The 6,342-nt window shown below is 39.1% G+C and overlaps 1 pseudogene; it reads left to right on the top strand.

The window, feature by feature from the left end:
• The first annotated feature begins 715 nt into the window (after positions 1-715).
• On the top strand, positions 716-4,410 carry LOC147605491 (uncharacterized; annotated as a pseudogene).
• The last annotated feature ends 1,932 nt before the right edge of the window (positions 4,411-6,342 follow it).

Below are 6,342 nucleotides of genomic sequence, written 5' to 3'. Positions count from 1 at the left end.
CTCTCTCTCTCTCTCTTTTGTGAGCGAGCTATGCTAGAGGTCTAGACTCTTTCCACACATGAATGAGGGTCTCTCTTCCTACAATCTCTAGATCTTTTCATCTCTCATCGTAGATCTTCTCTTTAGGTCATTTGGAACATTTGATTGCAAGTATATGTTTCAATAGTACTTTATCATTGCTAGAAGCATCATCAAGCATGTATGAAACTTTATACTTTCTTACTTTGAGAAGTAGCATACGCACCACATGACATGTCTTCAGCACTACTGAAAAGCACTTCATCATTGCTAGAAAGTACTAAAAAATGGTCTTCATGTTTGTAGGAAAAGTACTGCTGAAAAGTGTAACACTACTAAAGAGTATTGCAACACTACTGAGTCCTTGAAAGTACTACAACAATGGGGCAAATTGAAGAAATGGCTAGTAGCTCAATTCAATATAGTACTTTATCATTGCTAGAAGCATTGGTAATGCAGGTATAAAACTTTTTACTTGCTTACTTTGAGAAGTAGCATAATCAGCACACACGACAGTTCTTCAGCACTATTGAAAAGCACTTCATCACTACTAGAAAGTACTAAAAAATGGTCTTCATGTTGTAGGAAAAGTATTGCTAAAAAGTATAACACTATTGAAAAGTACAATACTATTGAAGTCCTTGAGAGTACTATTGAAAAGTACAATACTATTGAAGTCCTTGAGAGTACTACAAGAATGGTGCAAATTGAAGAAATGTCTAGCATCTCAATATTCTTAAATATAGAAGCTGAAATTGAAGCTTATATAAATAGTAGGAAATCACTAAGAGAATATTGGGCTCTTCAAAAGCAAAAGCAACGGGCGAGAATGATGAACATGGTGACTGAAAGCAATACTATAGTGGTAGATGAACAGAAGAAATGGAAGATATGCCAATCTATGGTATAACACTTTGATAAATTAACAATGGGGATGGATGCAAGTACTAGAAAGGAAATCTTTCAACAACTTCTTCGACATCCTTGTTTCAAGATCACGCAGTCTAGCCAAAAATCAAAGAAATGGAATCGGCTATTCTAAGAAACATCTGCAATACTTTAAATCATGTTAAGCTACCAAGATCTTTAGATGAGATTTTCATGAATAAATCAGATCTCTTCATGTTCGTGAATGGTGAAATCGGGGAGCAAATTATTGACACGAGCATTCCACAAGCTTCAAAGCTTATGGGGATCCACAAAGACATTTATATTCAACCAAGCATTAGTTAACAATGACAAATGAAGCTGATGGATCATTTCCTATATCCACATGTCACAAACATGTCGGGCCAAAAAACCCGCATCCATCAAGATGTCAAAGATATAGCATTTCAATTCTGGATGGATGAGACAAGGGTGTCCCCCAACAAAAAAGATGTTTGTAGTAAAAGACTAGCTAGATGTTGATATGTGAAATATCCAATCCATATTCTTGAGGAGCCTCAAGTGAGTCACGGGTAATTTAAAAGCTTATTTAAATTAGTCTAGATATTGCTTGGTATATCTAACACATTATAACTTAATTTCAGGTTGAGCTTTATTTAAGGTTCAATGGAAAGTACCCATATATTCAAATTTCACAACGTTGTTTTGAGTCTTTGAAACCCTTATTTGTCTGAAAATTGATGGATCGCTACACTTGCTGCTGTATTATGCATGTACATATATCATTTTTATGAATGAGGTAGTAAATCACATACAAACATAGAAATTTGCAATCCATGGGCTTTTTGCACTTGCAATTGCATTGTATGCCTTCAATCTGATGGAAATGCCAACAATGGATGCCTTCACAAAGCACAAGTAAGAGTATCACAACTCTTTGGGACTCTATACTCTACCCAATGCCTCCAGGAATTAGCTTCCATAGCTACAAATGCATAATGGAAACATGTGATCTATGTAGTGTAAGGAAAATGCAGAACTGTCCAAGAGAAGTTGATGAGCAGAGTATGCACGTATCTATTAAGATCTTTGAAAATATAGTGGGTAAAGATGGATTGGAAAATGAAGGTAGGAAGAGCACTAGTTTTTAAAAAAGCGTGATTAGGTAGTGTTTAAATAATGTGATTAAAAAAAATTGGGGACAGAATGGGGGAGAGATGTGGGGATGTGGGGATGTGTCCCCACATCTCTCCCCCATTCTATTTCCGTTTTTTAAAATCACATTGTTCGTAGCTTTAACCACGTGTGACTATACATGTTGCTACAAGCATAGTTATATGTGCAGTTATATGCATAACAGTAGCCACCATCTATGCATAGCCGCGCTTATAGGCACATGTAAAGTTTTTTCTATAAATGGTTTCTTTTAAATTTGGGAGGCTCTTGATGTGACTATGCTCTTCCTTTGTTGTAAGTGAGAGCTACTTTATTTCTAGTTTATCTTTTGACCTAACTTTATGAAATTTAATGAAAGTGTTGATTGTGGCTCGCTGATTCCTTTGGTTGTACTCGCTTGCTTGTAGTTCGTATCTAGTCTAGTGGAATCTATAATTATGCCAATTCCAGAATGAGCTCCACATGACATCGTGTTATGTACACACATTGAGGGCAGTCGGCTCCCATGTCATATTTATCTACGAGACTAAATGTAATCATTCTAGTGGAAGTCTGTCAAGAATGACATTCATGTAGCATCGTCGTCTAAACCCGTGCCGTAGTCGTCGCCTCAAGAGGTACGAATCCACCCAACTGCACACGTCCGACAGTGCTCTCTTCTAGTCCAACGTCGCTTTGAAGCTGCAAGTGAATGCAATTGCATCTAGAGAGACATACTTAAGTTGCATAGGCTCAAAATAGTTCAAAGCCTCTCGTCGTAAGGGCATTGCATGTGATGACATCTCAAATTGTTGTTACGTGGCACTCACTTCTTGTGCTTTTGCAAGCAAGCACTACAAGAGATAGGGAGCATAGCTACGTGAAAAGGAGAAAGATTAGAGAGAGGGGACTTGGGCAGGTGCATATGGTGTACATAATTACATTGCCAAATTATACACGCGGCGATAGTCGTGCGTTGCTAATACGCGGCTATAGCTACGAATATAGCCACATACTGGAAAAAAAAAATTCAGACATTCGAGAGAGTATTTTGAAGAGCTAAAAATATCCCAATATCACAGAAGGAGCTGCAAGTGAATGCAATTGCATCTTGAGAGACACTTAAGTTGCATGGGTTCAAAATAGTTCAAAGCCTCCCGTCGTAAGTGCATTTCATGTAACAACATCTCAAATTATTGGTACGTGGCACTCACTTCTTGTGGTTTTGCAAGCAAGCACTACAAGAGATGGGAAGCATAGCCATGTGAAAAAGAGAAAGAGTAGAGAAAGGATACTCAGGAAGGTGCGCAGGGTGTACACAATTACAGTGCCCAATTATACATTCGGCTATATTCGTGCATTGCTAATACGCGGCTAAAGTTGCAAATATAGCCACGTACTAGAAAAAAAAATGAGGCATTCGAGAGCTAAAAATATCCCAATATCACAGAAGAAGAAGCACAAAATGTATTGTACTACAATCAAATATGAATTAAATCAAGACTCGCAAATTGAATAATTGCTTAAGAGTTTGGCCCAATATCTCTTGCATCTTCTATCAAATCCATGTATGCTAACTTGTCTATTTTGAAAAGGTGCATGAAGAAGGATGGATTATTATTTATGGACGCCCTACTTAGCAAGCATGGCAAGAGAGTCTTAAACCTATAACCTTTTTGTTTTTCTAAATTGTGTTTCACTTGTGTTAGTTTTGTTGTGTTTCAGGATCACATTACTACGAATCATGGCCATGTGCAACCAAAAGTAATAAAAATGATCGAGCCTCAAAATAATAAAAATGTGACTGTTGTTGAGGGGTGATAACAATCAAAATGTGTGTGAGAGAGAGAATTATAAAATGGAGATATGTAGTATTCATATTATTCTCTCCCACTTGATAATATTATATTTTTATGACATTGTTCTATGGTTCTACCATTTCTATGATTTTTTGTTGCATATTTATTCTATGTTTATGCTTATGTTGCACGCTTCTATGTTTATGTTTTTTATTATACGTTTAGGTCTTCCATCTATCTTGTGCAGCCTCTTGCTTGAGTTCACTTTCATGAGTGGTGAAAAAGTCTGCTGAAATTCCTAGCGATTTGCCATATAAAGAGTAAAAGTTTTTAAGGTCCATGTTCATAAAATCAAACACACAAAGTAACAGGTGCTTCGGCGCATAAACATGGAGCATGATTGTAGGTCGAGTGGACAACACCAATAGTTGCTTCTAAAGGGGGTTGCAAGGTCCCTGCTTGCGGCTGCAGTAGTATAAGCCCTGATCGGGCAGTAGTTCCATCCGGACGGAGCTGTAGTAGTGGACGATCGCGGTTTGGTGGGGCATGATGCTGACTGAGTAGACTGGATCGCCGTTCACACCAAGGTTACAGAAGCCATCGTCCCCTCAAGAGATTGGGGTCCTGCACCATCTTCTGCGTCCAGCCGGGACATCAGAAGACCACGTCCGTCACGGTCGTTGTGTATGTGGGCGCCGTCCAACATGAAATGTCTCACGTGCATGTTCTTGTCCACGCTGCAGCAGGCTATGTACGCACAACATGTTCGGCTTGAGATAATTCTAGAAAGCAAGGTTTATATGAGCTTGCAAATCGAGGGAGAGCGTACATGAATATAATTGACGCAAGAATTAACAATGCTTACCTTCATTTTGATTAGTTGGTGGTATCTGGCATTCTTCATCTTGTACGTGATCTTCCATATGTTTATTTTCCATTGCCACTTTGTCGATGAGCTCTTTAACATCCCTACCTTGAAAAATGCTCTTTGAAGAACGAGGAGTGACTTGTACGACATACCACCACTTCATATTATCCACATGAAACACAACCTTGTAAGAAGCACATCGAGTGTAAATTAAACATGCATAAGTATGATATAATAAAAGCTTATGGTTAGAATTTACTTGTTCACAATGGTGAGGTAGCACAAATGTGTCCCTCCCAATTTGCCAAATTTTTGTTGAATCGATTGCCATAAATCCATTTGGATGCCTTTTCATGGTTGCTTGAGTACCTCCACACATATCCTTGAACCACTTCACATCCAATATAAAAATTTGGAATGTCCTAAATCCAACCTTTAGGATGATTTGAATCATGCCATAATAACCAAGCGAGAGATACTTTGCAATGTAGACACATGCTTCTTGCACTAACTAACCCTCTTCCATGCTTCCTTCTGGCCTAATAGAATCCTTCAAGGTCTTCAAGAGATGCTCAAGGACGAACATCCACCGAGGATGCATAGCATCGCACACCGACACTTCATCTGTCAAGTGTACCATAAGATGTAATTGACTAGTGAGGATAGTTCTTAGGAGGTTCTCCTCTATCATACACACCGCCTCCACCTGCCATTACTCAAGCTGCATCAATAGTTCTTAGGAGGTTCTCCTCTATCATGCACACCTGCCATTACTCAAGCTGCATCAATAGTGGATGGATGAATCTCCTTGAAACTTATGTACCTAAGATGGAGTTGAGTCCATCTAATTAGCATGACATGTCTTACAAACTAGCACAACATGTTAGAATTTAGTTTTTCATACCTCACCATCGCCCCCATTTTGTAGATGGCCTCACGCACTTTTTGATCTCCACACCCTTTAACGCATATGGGAAGAATGAACTATGTAACACAAAACATTGCAATCGATGATATGTAATTACAATGAAAGGCCATCATGCCACTTATATATGTAAATTGAACATACTTGAAACATCTTGTGCCAATCATACATTTATAGACCATACAATTGAGTTGCTCTTTTCTTCTTTGTTTTTGTGAATTCCCCCTTTAAAGAATGCATGATACCCATAGGGGTATGAAAGGAGGCAATTTTATCCTTCACTCTCTTCTCCTCAATATTTTTCAAGATCCCAAGTGCTTTAGGTAAAATTACCGCACCGTTCTCTTGAACTATTGGCAAAGTATTGGGGAGGCGTTCAATCAATCTCAAGTCCTCCCGAACTGCTAAAAAAGCCATAGTGTCTCAAGCTCACTTCTTGTCGAGATACATCATGCACTTGGATGCCACGCCATAGTGTCTCAAGCTCAATTGGTGGGGCATGATGCTGACTGAGTAGACTGGATCGCCGTTCACACCAAGGTTACAAAAGCCATCATCCCCAGAGACCCTAAAGAGATTGGGGTCCTGCACCATCTCTTGCATCCAGCCGTGACACCGAAAGACCACGTCCGTCACCCTGCACCCATAGTCGTTGTGTATGTGGGCGCTTTGTACATTGGCGTGGACGT

The sequence above is a fragment of the Cibotium barometz genome, chromosome 59 (genome assembly GCF_041138505.1).
Source record: "Cibotium barometz isolate CiBa-2024 chromosome 59, ASM4113850v1, whole genome shotgun sequence".
In the NCBI taxonomy this organism is placed as follows: Eukaryota; Viridiplantae; Streptophyta; class Polypodiopsida; order Cyatheales; family Cibotiaceae; genus Cibotium; species Cibotium barometz.
Note: the sequence above shows the minus strand (reverse complement) of the source record. Positions and strands in the feature narration are given on the sequence as shown.